The following is a 15,781-nucleotide window of genomic DNA, read 5'->3' as shown; positions in this document are numbered from 1 at the left end:
ACCATTAAACATATTATATGTTGTTGATATGAACAATGTTGCTAGGGTAGCTTTGAGGTACAAGTGTTCAATGACAAACTCACTTTTAACAACACAATCTCAATTAAGATTTGAGAAAGATATATTGGTTTGTTTTTCTTAGGGTTGTAAATGAGAATAATTATTTGGGGATGATGGAACAATACATAGATGAAAATAGGTCACTGATCTGGTACAACCACCTAGCCTAACTCCCCATGATACTTTGATTTACTCTCTTCTATGTTCCTCATTGGATAAGTTGGTGCGAATTAAAGGATTGGATAAAATTATGTGTGGTTTGTGTGTTGTAGCCAATGCTTCCAAAATCAAAGATTTCATTCCTTATGTTGGGTGGTCAAATTTGTAGGACATCAGAGAGCACAAAAAAGTGCACAAAGAATTTAATGCATTATGGAAGGAGATTACTAATGAAAAAATTGAGAGGGGGAACGAAAATGAGTGTGGAAAATGGGAATGATTTTGTAAACATGATGCTTGACATCTTTGAGAAGGCCAATGCCATGGACAAAAAATTAAGTAGCAAGGACATGTTGGTTTCTATAATTAGCACTTCAATAAATAATTTGGGTAGGGAAACAATAGAGACATTGACAAATCTACTATGATAAAAGATAGTGTAGGAAGAGCTTGAGTGGATGATTCACAAACACGGCCTAAATTCATGTGATCTTTCAAGTGTTGAGTACATATAATGGATAATGAAACTTTGAGATTGCATTTGTTGATTCAACTACTGCTTCTCTAAATAAATGGATACTTGCATTATGGTAGGATACATCATTCATGAGATTGATTCTTGTGGTAGTGGCATCCCAACTAATAGTCATTCTAGGATTATAAAGAAGAATTGCCAGTTGTTAGGGGCCCTCGCAAAAGATTGATACATGATCAAATCACCAAAAGTACATATAAATTAGCATAAGAGTAGAGTATCAAAACATCGATAACTTTGAAGGAGATGACAAGCTAGTGGATGGACATGTATAGGGGTTAATGGAATTCATATGTGTGCACTTAATAGAAGGCATATAACAATACACATGGAAGGAGGAAAGAGATGAAACCCATTATCATTCTTCTAAAACATGAACATATCAAATGCATCTTCAATAAACATCTCATTCAAAACTATCATGGTAGTTTCTAATTTGAAGTTTAATTTGTGTTGTCCATGACATCTTGAAACAAATGAACGGCCTTGATTAATGAATTGAGTAAAATCTAAGCTACTTGCCGAGGTATGCCCTTCATTTATTGCAATCCACTATTTATAATTACACTTGAAAGCATTATAATATTGGTTATTGTAATGAAATTGCAATTTCTTACCTCTATGAGTTGTCATCTTAGATATGATTAGATACAAAATATATACAGGTTTTATCTAATAATAAAAATTAAAGAATCAAACAATTAGAGAATCCATACCATGATTAACATGTGATAGCATACAATCACTTTCTAACATGTGGTAGCATACAATCACATTCAAAAGATAACAAGCTTCAAAGAATCACTAACAAACAATTCCCATATCCTTAAAAATAGCTTCACATAAAATTGTGTAAATTCTTTATAAAAATATCATATTTTTGAACTCAAATAATAAAAACACAAATCAAAAATATATTCAAACTCTAATTATATAAATACCAACCACCAAAAATATATCCAAACAATAATTATACTAATACCTAATATTAAAATTGTGTTAAATTTTTATAAAAAATATATATATCCAAATTTAAATAATATAAACACAAATCATATATATATAACATACTGCAGATATTAAAAAATTAATAATAAAAAAATATAAATATTAATAATATTTTTAAAAATTGAAATTTACTTCAACAATAATCTTTAAAACACTATTTTAAGTAGAACAATTTTTCAACAATTTGATAATTGATTATGAGATTTGTACAACTATCATAATGTATTAACATTAAAAAGAAGATTTCAACAATGTGAAATTGTCATAACATTTATTTGAAATTGATGCGTACGGTTGCCTATGAAAAATTGTAAGAACCACGGTACGACCCCAACACCATAGAAAAATGGAGGAATACTCTTTCTGCTGTGGCAGATATAATCGGTTTTGAGCTGAGGAGAAGGGTCAAATGAAATATTTTGGGGCTATTTGTATTTCCACAAGGCTCAAAAGGCTCGTAACAGAGAGAAATTCCATCAGGAAACCTGTCGCAAGATAACTCGCTGCTAGCAGCCTTACTTTCATGTCTTGTACATCAACTATATGTAGGGAGTACCTAGCGATTAATAAAATCTAATGTGTAGTTTGACGCAGATAAAAGGCCTCCACTTGTATGATTGCTTGAGGGCTAACAAGTCGTCAACTGCATGGGATTTACAGGTCTGTGTGACATTTCTAGACCAGGAATTCGTCAACGTTGCCATTGACATTGATACCGATCGGAAGATGGTAAGCATCTTCATTAGGTGGCAGTGTTTACACCATTATAAATAATCTATCTTAAATAGGGATTTAATATGAGTCAGAGAGGACCTAATTTCTTCAATTGTAAATTTTGTTCAATTTTATGATAAACGAACAAGATTACACATCATATTAGACTGTAAAATGAATCTCTCGACTCAATCATTTGATTTCACATCATATTGAACTGTAAAATGAATCTTTCCACTCATTCATTTAGTTTTGCTGTATTATAATCTTCCAATAGTGAAACTTGATATTTTGCACATTGAAAAGTGGGTCTCACGGAAGGCATTCTATGAGCAAAATCCTGATCTTCCCAAGGCTCCATTCTCATCATACGATCATATTTCGTTGTCATAAAACTCTCGTTCCCTATCTGAGTTTTATCCCTTCTAATTTCCACATTGAAAAGTGGGTCTCACGGAAGGCATTCTATGAGCAAAATCCTTATCTTCCCAAGGTTCCATTCTCATCATACGATCCAGGTCGTGTGAAGAATTTGAACTTTAACACCACTAGGTCAATTTGTTGTGGTATTGCAATTCAACGATGGGGTTGGCTACAGTTGAACTGATGGCTTAGAATCACAAGTGGCAGAGCATGTTAATCACTTGCCGTGGCATTCTTTGGTTCTGGCCAAATATCATCCTCGACTGAGCGTAATGCAGGTGCCGATAAAGTCCCTGGGCATGGTAGCGTGGATATATTCGACCATATGCGAATATAGGACATCAGTGTAGCCTCCCGCGAGGTCACTGGCCGATATGGGCGAGTTCTGGTCTCATTTGTATAGACTAGTGTATGTAACCATCTAAATCTATGGGTTTCATTGGTATAGACTGGTGTAGATAACGGTATTATCTCTCAACACGAATGCAACCTTTATCATGGGCAAGGGCTTGTCGTGTTGTATTTAAAATAATAATAATAGAAATTACTAAAAACAAATAAGCTTTAATTGCTTTAATTATTGATTTACAAATATTTTTTTATTATCTAATTACTTATTTGATTAAATATCAAGTCTGGTTTTGTTTGAGACTCCATTAAGAGTTTAAGAGTTTTTTTCTAATACAGAAAACCAATCTTACAACCAATTTTGTTTATAGTGCGTGAGTTTCAATGTTGTGTTTTATGTATATGTAAGTAAAAAGGAACCCTTCAAGCTATGATTTATTTTCTTTTAATTGCATGGTTAGAGGTTAAGAGTAATATATTGAATTTGATTATCTTCATTTATCTATTTAATTATGAGCATGAATCATCATAGATTTGTAATCTATTAAACGTTTATGCATTTATCAATTTAATTAATGACCTAAGAGATATAAGTTAAACACGATTATTAGATCTCATACCCAAACATGCTTTAAACTTAACATCATCCTAAGCAAAACCATGAAATGATGGGGTGTGGATTCTATTTTGAAACAAAAGTGCATTATAAGATAGCCACATTTCTCAAAATACAATTTGGAATAGCTCTAAACTCATTGAGTTGCTCCCTTTAGAACTAGATACATAAGTAATATTATATATTGTCCCTAGACTAAACATTTCCATAACCATAAGTCTTGTTAATATCCCACCATACCTGGCAAGTAAAAGGACATAATATAGCAAGATGTAGGATGGTTTCTTCAAAAATTTTACATAAAATTAAATAACTAGGTCCATGTACCTATCCCTTATGAAGTAGTTCCCAAGTGAATAGTCCATTACTCAAAGGAAGCCAAATGTGTATGATAGATATTTGGGAGTCCTTATCTTCGAGAGTTTATACCATCATGACGTTGAATCTTTCCTTTCCCCACAATGCATAACAATATTACCAAAACTAGTTGTACAATCCCCCAACCTTGTTTATTAACTAGCCCAAAAAATGCATTGTGTACTTGATATGAATATGGCCCTTTTTCAACTCCAAATATGAATTCCATGAATTTGAAAAATTTCCTTAATCGCCTAATGTTCTATCGAACAACCATTTTTAATGCCATATATATTTAGGATCCCGATCAACTATTTGATTTAAGGTAAATTGATCTTGAATGTAAAAGTTGAATTGTCTCTTTGGAAGAAAGTTACCATTCTCATAGCCTAATATGACATCAACTCCAATAAGATTAAACCTTCTGTTACTAGCCTTCCAGGGTAGAAACTGGAAAATAATGGGAAAGGCTAAAACTATGGATTTCTAATTATTAGAGATGTTTTTAACATTCTTTCTATCACTTCTAATCCATTCCAAGAGCAATATTTGAATGATGTATTTCTACACAATTAATATTTTCCATAGAATTTCTATAGTGATAAAATTCTAAAGGATTTTGCTACGTAGAGCATTTCCAAATAGATGAATATGTTAGGACCCCAATGCCCTTCACTCTTTGGTGGAACTAAGGTGTATCATTTTAAAAGATCATAACCTCCCTACTCTAAGTTCCTGTTCTAGGGGCATTTGAAATATGTTTTCCTTAATTTCTCAAGAATCCCCTTGGGAATGTGCACTAAAGAGTGCCAATATACTTGAATTGCTTCCGATATAGCCTTAAGTAGAGTCAATCTCCCTCCCTGAGACAACCACTTGTTACACCATAAGTGTATTTTTCTCTCATTTTTTCCAATAATCTAATGCCAACTATGTTTATCACCATTTGGTTTCAGAATGAAGCTAAAGTATTTGAGGAAAGCATCTAAATCAAATTTATTTATGGAAACAATTATCTGAAAAAATCTTGTACCTCTTCAATTATATTATTAAAACTAATTATAGATGTGTGCACATTAATTTCCATTCCCATGGCCTTCCAATACAAATGAAAAATCTATTGTAATATTTTCCCTTATACTAGAGAACCATTAGTGAAAAGTAATACATCATTTATAAACAAATGATGAGTAAAATGTTATTCCCCTCTTATTCTAATGCTTTTAATAACTCTCTTTCTTTTGGATTTTACAGATACTAAAACAGTATCTGTAAATCACCGAGATTGGGCCGCCAAGCTTCTGGAATCCTTATGGGCTTATCAGACAAACTGGCGCAACACTACTCGCTATTCACTTTATCAACTCATTTTTGGTAAGGAACCTATATTTCCGATCGAGTTTGAAGTTACGACTCTCAGAACTACAAAGGAAATCAAACTGGATCTCACAAAAGCAAAAAAAAAAAAAAACACTTATAATAACTCAATGAACTTGATTAAATTTTCCTTCTTACCTTACAATGCATTGCCATAGTCCAACAACAATGAGTTAAATGGCATGATCAGTTTATTAAAAGAAAAAAATTTCATAAAGGGGATTGGGCGTTGTTATATGACTCCAGATTCCAAGACTTTCCAGGTAAACTCCAAACAATATGGATTGGCCCTTACAAAGCTACTGAAGTTCATGACAACAAAACAATGTGCCTTACTACAATTGATACTTTTGGCATTTCTTTCCTTACTAATGGGCATCAAATTTTTTTGTATCACCAACCACTTACACAAGAATATTTTCTTCACAAAGTTGATAATGACACCAATTTGCAGGTTGTAGTTAATTAATGAAATGTCCTCGCAATCACAACTGGGTAAATTTCTTTCGAAATCTTCTTCATTTTGTACATAACGTAAATAATTTTATTTTATTTTTTATGTTAGATATGGAAAAATGACATTTTAATCACAGTTGTTTCCTTAACCACTATTATTATTTCCTTAACCACAATTGTTGTTTCCTTAGTCACAGTTGTTGTTTCCTTAGTCATATTCATTGTTTCCTTAACCAAAGTTTTTGTTTCCTTAGTCATAGTTGTTGTTTCCCTAACTAGATTTGATGTTTCCTTAACTACAATTGTTGTTTACTTAGTCACAATTGTTGTTTCCTTAGTCACAATTGTTGTTTGTTTAATCACAGCTATTGTTTCCTTAACCAGAACTGTTGTTTCCTGAGATGCGATTATTATTTCCCTAGCCTATTGATGTTTCTATTTGTTTAGGGTAACTAACATTTTTCATCCCTTCTTTGTTATGATGGTTGGATAACTAACTTGTCTAATGTTTATCATTGGAGAATGGTTTATAAGAAATCATTATCAAAATTTTGAAATTTCCTTAATCTTTAACTCCCCTGGTACTGTAAGAAATCTATAAAAATTCTCATGATGCATTCCCCCCATCACCACTTAAGGAGCATTCTTTCATCCCAATTTATAATGATTTCACGATCATAAAATTTGAGGACAAAATCAACAATCTAAAAAGTAATTATTATAATACTTTTTACACCATCTCTAACTCTTAAGGAGTTGACATGCCACCCCATTTACTAAGTGATCTCATTTGTTTAATAAAAATCTTAACAAGAAAACTCAAAATTTAACAAAGGATAGGAGGTATCATCACAAGTCAGCCTACCATGATCATAGGATCTAGTGGAGTGGCATTACCACTTCTGGTCACCAAGCTAGGGTAATGGCCTTTGGTCTCCGGGTCAAAGGACAAGAGCTCTCATCACGAGTCAGCTTGTTCACCTCATTAGCTCTATTGAATGACATTGTTATTAACTGGTTACCACACCATAACAATGACCTTCTGTAAATGTTTTGATAAAAAATAATATAAAAGCAAGCAAGGATAATTTTAGGGGCGAATGTTCGCCCTTTGGCGAAATTAAGGGGTTTTAAATTTTTAGTGGGCGAATATTTTGTATCATAGTACATTTTTACAAATCACCTCAAATAGCCCACCTTATTTTAAGGGAGAGGGTAAAAAAGGTAAATTTAGCCCTTGAAATTAGGACTTACAACATTCCATTCGCCCATTTTCAAGAATAGGTTTTATTTAAGTGAATCCATTCGCCCATTTTCAAGAATAGGTTTTATTTAAGTGAATCCTATGGGCCAAATACCATATTTATAAAAGAGATATGGTAAATTAATAAAAATATAAATAAATGAGAGGTATGGTAAATAAATAAAACATTTTTTATATTTACTCCATAAGTCACCTTATATACATGTAAGGGTGTAAACAAATAAAAATATAAGTAAAGTGTTGGTATGGTAAATAAATAAAACATCTTTTTATACTTACTCAAAAGGTATAGTAAATAAATAAAAATAAAAATAAAAATAAAGGAGAGGTATGGTAAATAAATAAAATATTTTTTATATTTACTCCATAAGTCACCTTATATACATGTAAGGGTGTAAACAAATAAAAATATAAGTAAAGTGGAGGTATGGTAAATAAATAAAACGTCTTTTTATACTTACTCAAAAGGTATGGTAAATAAATAAAAATATAAATAAACTAGACGTATCATAAATAAATAAAACCTCTTTTTATATTTAGTCCATAACCCTTGTTCTATTTATGAAGGCTCAAGAAAGAGGTTTTATTTAAGTGAATCCTATGGGCCAAATACCATATTTGTAAAAGAGGTATGGTAAATTAATAAAAATATAAATAAACGAGAGGTATGGTAAACAAATAAAACATTTTTAGGCCGATAGGCCTTCCTTTGAGTGAGCCTTTTCGTCGTCCTTTTGCTCCCAAGCTTGACAGCTGGCGTGCACATTCAGTGGGCAAATTCTTCACATCTGTCGTGCAATTTATGTTTCTCCTCAGCGATTTCGGGGAACTCCCTGTTTTCTTCTTCAACCATATCTGTCTGTTTTCTGCTCTGCCTGTTCTGCGTTCCGAGATTTGTTCGCGGTTTTCACTCCCTGTTTTCTTCAACCATATCTGTCCGTTTTCTGCTCTGCCTGTTTTGCGTTCGGAGATTTGTTCGCGGTTTTCTCCGCCTGCCTGTTCTGCGTTCGGAGATTTGTTCGCGATTTTCTCCGCCTACCACTGCCGTTGGAGACAACTCTGTATGTCTCAGCTTCCAAGGTATTTTGCAGAGGAAATCGTCGCTGTAGGCGCTTGGGCGGGTTACCGCCTACTCTGGCTCTCAAGAATGGGGAAGCGGTGGTTTTTGGGCGCGGGGATGCCAGAAGAAAAGTCCCTTGAGATTGAAGTCCTCAGCATAATGATCGAGTTTCGCCTGTTAATAGTGGCGGGATTTGGTCATGGTGTTTGACGATCTGAAACCCACTTAAGAGTTCATAGCTTTTTCTTGATAGTTAATGGTGGACTATTCGAATTAGGATTCTTGTTTATATTTTATTGGCAGATATCTAGGTAGCGAGGAACACAAACCCTATAGCGAGGAACACAACTTAGGGTTTCAAGGACACTGGACTTGGTTTGAAGGACACTAAACTTGTAAAAGAAAGTAATGGTTGCTTGATGTTTGTATGTTCTGTGAGCGAATAATGTCTTTACTTTTTGGTTGCTCCTCTTCCGGATGGTATTCTACCACTGAAATTATTGTTCGAAATAACACCTGCAATACATGGATGTATACCGCCGTGGTATGGTATCCTACAGTGTATCGCCAATCTAACCTATTTGCAGGGTTGCAATACATGGCATGGCGGAGGATCTATTGGGAAATAACCAAGTTGCATGGGTGGATTTATTGAACAATAATTTCAGTGGAAGACTACTATCGATCTGGAAGACTCATGGATTTCGAATCAACAGGTTATGGCTATATCGTGCTTGATTTTGTGTGTTAAAAGATTTTGTGTATTAAAATGGAAGAAGTTGAGTATTTTTCTGAATTATGAGCTGGAAAAAGGAGGGTTTGGTTTTTTGCGCATTGAAATGTCCGAAGGCCTTACCATTTGCAAATGGGGCTGCAGCGTTTTTCTTTGAGGGAATCAGACCTTTGATTTGCTCCATTTCCCTCTTCTTTGGCATTTGATAATTACTCTTAATTTATTTTTGCAATTTCATTTTCTCATCATTGTTGTGTTCTTTGCAGGTTGAGGAATTCTTACCAGTGGCTCTTACTTTGTCGTTTAAGACTTCCTTTTGATCTTGTTTCCATGAACAACCATATATATCTGTGAAAAGCAAAAGCAAACCTCTAAGGTCCCGGAAGAGGGTAGACTTCGATTTTTCTGCTTTGAAGAGGGTTACTGATGACAGCGGTTTTATTAGCGATGGTAACGAGTTTCAGTTATTTTTGTAGACTCTCACGCGTCTTCTGTTTCTCTTTTATGGTTTTGGAGCATTTTTTACAACGATAGAATTTGTGTTTTCAATGTAATCTCTGTGCTGCCTACAATAAGGACATCCCTATAGCTCTTACTGATATGCACGATTGTGGCGTTGATGCGAAGATGAACATGAATTTTGGTATGTTTTCTGGTTGTTTTCAATGCTTGTTTGATTGTCAAATTTGGTATCGGTTAAGGTTTTACAAGCTGTTATATTTTGCATAAATTCAAGTTTAATCAGAGGTTCCTGAAGTGAAAATGTCCTTTGAAAGGTAAAAATCTTAGATCCTTCACATTTCAACTTTTTGTGTGGTTTGTTTGCGAGTTTATGTAGAAGATTTAATGCCTCAAACATTGATTTGAACTTATAATTTCAGCGGAAGACTACCATCGATCTGGAAGACTCGTGGATTTCGAATCAACAGGTTAGGGCTATATCGTGTTCATCTGTTATATGTCTTGATTTTGTGTATTAAAATGGAAGATTTTGTGTATTAAAATGGAAGAAGTTGAGTATTTTTCTGAATTATGAGCTGTAAAAAGAAGGGTTCAGTTTTTTGCGCATTAAAATGTCCGAAGGCCTTACCATTTGCAAATGGGGTTGCAGTGTTTTTCTTTGAGGGAATCAGACCTTTGATTTGCTCCATTCCCCTCTTCTTTGGCATTTGATAATTACTCTCAATTTATTTTTGCAATTTCATTTTCTCATCACTGTTGTGTTCTCTGCAGGTTGAAGAATTCTTACCAGTGGATTTAACAATATTTGCACCTTCATCTTTGAGAGTTCTAAAAACCCTGCATCTGTAATTTAGCTCTTATATAATTCTTCTACATAAAGTCGTTTATAACTTTGAAGCATTGATCATTGATGAAGCCCTAGACATTTTGTTGCAGATTTTTTATGCTCGATATGTTGGAGAGCTTACAGAAATATCTTAATGTTATAAGGAGGGTTTACAAAGTCCCTCTTACTTTGTCGTTTAAGACTTCCTTTTGATCTTGTTTCCATGAACAACTATATATATCTGTGAAAAGCAAAAGCAAACCTCTAAGGTCCCGGAAGAGGGTAGACTTCGATTTTTCTGCTTTGAAGAGGGTTACTGATGACAGAGGTTTTATTAGCGATGGTAACGAGTTTCAGTTATTTTTGTAGACTCTCACGCGTCTTCTGTTTCTCTTCTATTGTTTTGGAGCATTTTTTACAACAATAGAATTTATGTTTTCAATGTAATCTCTGTGCTGCCTACAATAAGGACATCCCTATAGTTGTTACTGATATGCACGATTGTGGTGTTGATGCGAAGATCAACATGAATTTCGGTATGTTTTCTGGTTGTTTTTAATGCTTGTTTGTCAATTCTTCCATGAACATCATTGACATGGCAAAGGTGGTTAGACTAAATTTGGGCATTATTCAAGTAGAAAAGTAGTTGTTGGCAATTTTGGCATGAACAAAAAGGGTGTAGTTCTTGCTTGCCGTTGTGGATTTAAGAGACCATTTGGGTCATGACCTCTTCTTTCAGCTTCATACTTATATTCAGCAGTATTGCAGGCCTCCAAATTGCAGTAAAAAATGGATATGCCTACTCTACTTTAGACGAAAATATGGATATGCCTACTCTACTTTAGACGAAAATATGGATATGCCTACTCTACTTTAGACGAAAATATGGATATGCCTAATACCAATGCTAATGATGAGGACATAAGAGGAAACGTTATGGAAACTGTGTCAAGCGTTGAAGATACTCCACATGGAGAAATAGCTGCAGAGATGATTGATGTTTTTATATTGTTTTGACTTTGTTTATCTCTTCACTATTTATAATATCCGCATACCCATCCTAGAATGTTTTTGCACCAATGTAAATACATATTAGGTGATGAATGAAGGAAGCAGAGACCTTTTTATAGATTTTGGAGGAAAAATATAGCAGCCAGAGGCTTGCTTTTTAATGTGCTTTTGATGATACATTCTCAGCTTCAACATTTGGATGTAAGTCACTACAGATCTGGTGATCCGTTTTGTGGCTACTTGTTTTATTGTTTATGGAATTTCTCTATTTAGACACCTTTCGAGATTCTTACTCCATAGATGGGTGTTCTCATGAGAAATTTTATTCTGTGTTAAGAAATCAAGATCAGGTAAATTTTCATTCAGAAGACTCAGAATGTTGAATTGTTTTCACTCTGTGAGTTTCAGGTTACTTGTTGTACCTGCCAAGACTGCATGTGTTGTGCCCCCTAGCTATAAGATATATTTTGCTCAAGTGGCTTGTGTTTTTCTTCTGATAGTTGTGTTGAGTGGTGAAAAAAATAATACCAGTACAATGTATATTTCTAACCAATTCTGGAAACTTATAATATGTCCTACTTTTATCAAGTAGAAATGAAGTCACGACCTACTGATGTCAGTCAAGTATAAGTAACTACTTGAGTAACTTAAATAAAAACTAATTAAAGCATAATTAGGAGATAACTCGTGTTTTCAAAACCATAATGTCTTTGGGGCTTGGCAACTCTAGGTAGGTTGTCATTAGATTTTCTTCTCTTCTTATTACTATTTGAAGTTATTTTTGTTCCTCTTTTTTGTTTAAAAGCCATGTATGTCAGGTCCTAGCCTGTAGGATTGCTGAGTGCTGAGTGCTACCCAAGCTTACTATTTACTTATTCTCACAGTTATGTCAATAATAATTATTTTTTCTTAATTGGGATACAAGTAGTATTTTCTAAAGCTTCATGTCTTTTGGGTTTATCAACTCTAATGTATAGTTAGTCTTTCTACTCTTCTAGATCATTATCTGAAGTTATCTCTGTTCCTCTCTTATGTGTAAAAACCATATGTCATTCTGTAGTTATTATCACATTTGTCAATAATAATTCATATTATATCTTCACTTATTTTATTATTTTGCATATTTTGAGTAATTTTAGAATATCTGGGTCATACTTTGCAACTCGAATGACTTGGGAGCTGTCATTATATGATTGCATTGTTAAATTAACTATGATCTGTTTTCTGTCATTGCAGGTTGAAGGTGAAGATGCTGAAATATGTTTGGAGAAGGCTAAAGCTTTAAAAATTTATTCTGCAGAGACATCACATGCAAAAGGTAATAATTGAGGTCTTGTTCCAGATAAGGCGGAAAAGTTCCATGTTTTTGGGCACTGTCTTCAACTTTTGTAGTATTGTTTTATGGAGAGGATTTTGACGCAAATCCTTGATAATCTCTGTCTTGTATACAATTTTTGCTTCTGTAACCAATGTACATTAACCACGTGACATTGTAAAACAGCCAAAAACATTGTAGTATGTTTGGTTGTTACAAATTTAAGATAAGATAATTACATTAATGTCCAACAAATGACGACAAAAGTAGGTCAATGGGACTGTTGAGTACAATGATATCAATACAAGCAAGAGAGCCAAAAGGGCTTTATAATGCACCTAGTCCCTCTAAGCTTCTTTGAGGGTATGGGGTGTAGATGCCCAACCCCCAAGGTTTATGGACATCAGGTAGCCATCTCAAGCCTCTTTCTGAGGTCACCATTGTCTTCTTCTTGTCGAGAGCTATAAGTTTCATCAAATTCCGAGCTTGAGACACAAAGCTATGGTCCTTGGAATATTTGCCATTTGTGCCATGTTAGTGTCTGTGCTGCCCATGTGTCATCAACAGAATGCACCATGTCATTGAGCTGGACACGTTTGCGTGCCAGGTCATATACAGATCTAGGGCTTTTATTTACCTCCCTAGCTGCATAGTCTATTTCCAAGAATTTTTTTGGAATAATATGGATAGGAGTGAGATAAAATTTTCATTTCACTGTTAATTTCAAGAAATATTTTAGAATAAGATGTACAAGACTTTTCTTTTCAATTTTTAGGCTTTCAAGAATATTTTGGAATAAGATGGACGAGAATGACATTAATTTTGGAATAAAATCAACAAAAATGAGTATGTCACATGGTTCGGGTTCAACAATGATTAGGTTTGGTTTGAGTTTGAATTTTTGATGAGGTTTGTATGAGGTTGGCCATATATATATATATATATATATATATATATTGAATTATAAGATAAAATAGTAAGAAATCAACATCAATAAACATAAAAAATGCAAGAATCAATTACAATCTTGAGGTGTGACATGAAGTTATGAATTTTGATCTACGGACTTGGTCAATGGCTATGAGGTTCAATGAGGTTCGCCGAACCTCAAAAGTTTTTTAAGGTTCCCCAAAATTCGAACCTAAAAGTTAAAGTTGGACGAACCTTGTGACATATTATGACATCAATTTCTCATCTCCTCTTATTTATCCCATTCCAAAATAAAAAATATCAGTTTTTTACCTCAATCATTTCTATTCCAAAATATTTCAGAAATCAAAATAAACCCCACAAATAAAAATGCAAACAAATTAGCCTCCCTAGAAGCATGTTCTCTTTTGCATTGAATTTATGCTAAAAGGAAATGAAATGCAAAAAACAGGGTGATATTGCATATGAAAATAAATGGATAAAAAACAGGGTGATATTGTATATGAGAATAAAAGGATTTGGACTTTTCTGTATATGGTTACTGGAAAGGAGATGATATATTGGTTTTTGAGTCATCCCATTGGTGGCAAGATCAAAGGTGGGAAGTATCAAAACTCTGAACTTTCTGATTAAAATTTTCAACAAGGGGCACCCAAATTTAGTGTTGTAATTGATATTAAAAATGTAATAGTTTGGAATGTGGTTGGACAGATGGGACATAATCATGTCTAACAATCAGCTTGACACAAACATGGATCCACTTGTGGATTACAAGAGGGCATTGACGACGTGGGCAAACTGGATACCTGCAAATATCGATCCCTAAAAATCACTTGTCTTCTTTAGCACCTCGTCCCCTACACATTACAGGTAAATCTTTATACAAACACACATTGTATATGTTATAGGGCATTTTTTATGTGGATTGCAGTTTTCATGAATATTTTGGAATTGGAAGTTTAAGCTTTAAAAAAATATAACTGTTCTTATGATAGATCAAATTCCAAGATATCCATGAAATCTATTCAAGTAGCTATTGCTCTTATTTTAGGTATACGAACTGGTTTTCCTCATAAAATTGATGTAAATGTGCAGCCCAATTTATTGGAATCAGAAGAACGGGCAGAAATGCTATGGTCAGATTGAACCAGTGCAATTTGAAGGATACTCGCCTCCAGTGATTCCTCATGTGCCCATAGTGTTTACCAGGCATCCTTGATACATGGAACGAGCTTCTGTACGTCACTTTGCTTTCCAAGGGTTTAGGGAATTGATAATTCTTATTGATCCCTGACGCTGGGCCAAATCTAGGACCTGGTTGGCCATAAGGAGGAAATCCTCTGCCTTGACTCACTGGAGCAGTAAACATATCTGGCATTGCAAACCCATCCACAGGGCCCATTCCAATCCTGTCAAAGCCATAAGTATCACGAGAAACCATACCTGGATGAAAGCCCAAAGCCTTTGATCCTGCCAATCCCCGACTACCCTTTGACATTGTCCCACGCCACATCATTCCTCTTCCCTTGCCTCTTCCTTGGCTTGCACTCCAAGTCTGGCTTGAGCTTTCTTGTTCATCGCAAACATTGATTTGAACTTATTTCAGTAAAACGTGAAAGAAAAAAATCACAAAATTATGCTTATTCATGTATTGGGTTGTGATGGAAACAAAAATTTACTTGTTGGGTTGCTCTAGATTGAATATTTCTGGAATGAGTTGTTATTCACTTGTATTCGTTACCGTATGGGTGTATGGTGACTATCAACCTTTTGATTTGGCTGTTTTGCAAAATTTTCACCTTAGTTGTTGTGTTGACTTTACATGCTCACACATTTGATTGTGTTTGGTTAACATTTTTTGCGTAGATTTTGGTTAAATCTGGTTTTTTGTTTAGGAATAAGAGTTTTGTAGGGAGATTCTAGGTTTGGAAAATCTGCACTTTCTTCTACTACTTGAGACTATGGACGACTCTGTTCATCTGGCCTAGGTTTATATATAGAATCAGGCATGCTGGTGCTATGAATTTGAATAAAGTACTCTGGTATTTTTCTAGGCTTGAAGTTTTAACATTTCATTGTGGTGATTTAGCTTTTAATTCTTTAAATGGAACACTAAGGCATTCTAGC

At 34.1% G+C, this 15,781-nt stretch overlaps 1 long non-coding RNA gene across 1 annotated transcript; it reads left to right on the top strand.

The window, feature by feature from the left end:
• Positions 1-9,404: 9,404 nt before the first annotated feature.
• On the top strand, positions 9,405-15,297 carry LOC149214698 (uncharacterized). The gene is made up of 5 exons (XR_016250950.1): positions 9,405-10,039; positions 10,344-11,610; positions 12,646-12,727; positions 14,366-14,524; positions 14,750-15,297. It is a non-coding gene; the product is annotated as an uncharacterized LOC149214698 (long non-coding RNA).
• Positions 15,298-15,781: the final 484 nt, after the last annotated feature.

This window comes from Pinus tabuliformis, chromosome 1_1 (assembly GCF_031772625.1).
Source record: "Pinus tabuliformis cultivar Carrire ecotype Pingquan chromosome 1_1, CPIR1, whole genome shotgun sequence".
In the NCBI taxonomy this organism is placed as follows: Eukaryota; Viridiplantae; Streptophyta; class Pinopsida; order Pinales; family Pinaceae; genus Pinus; species Pinus tabuliformis.
The sequence above is the reverse complement of the archived record's forward strand: the minus strand, read 5'-3'. Positions and strand labels throughout refer to the sequence as shown.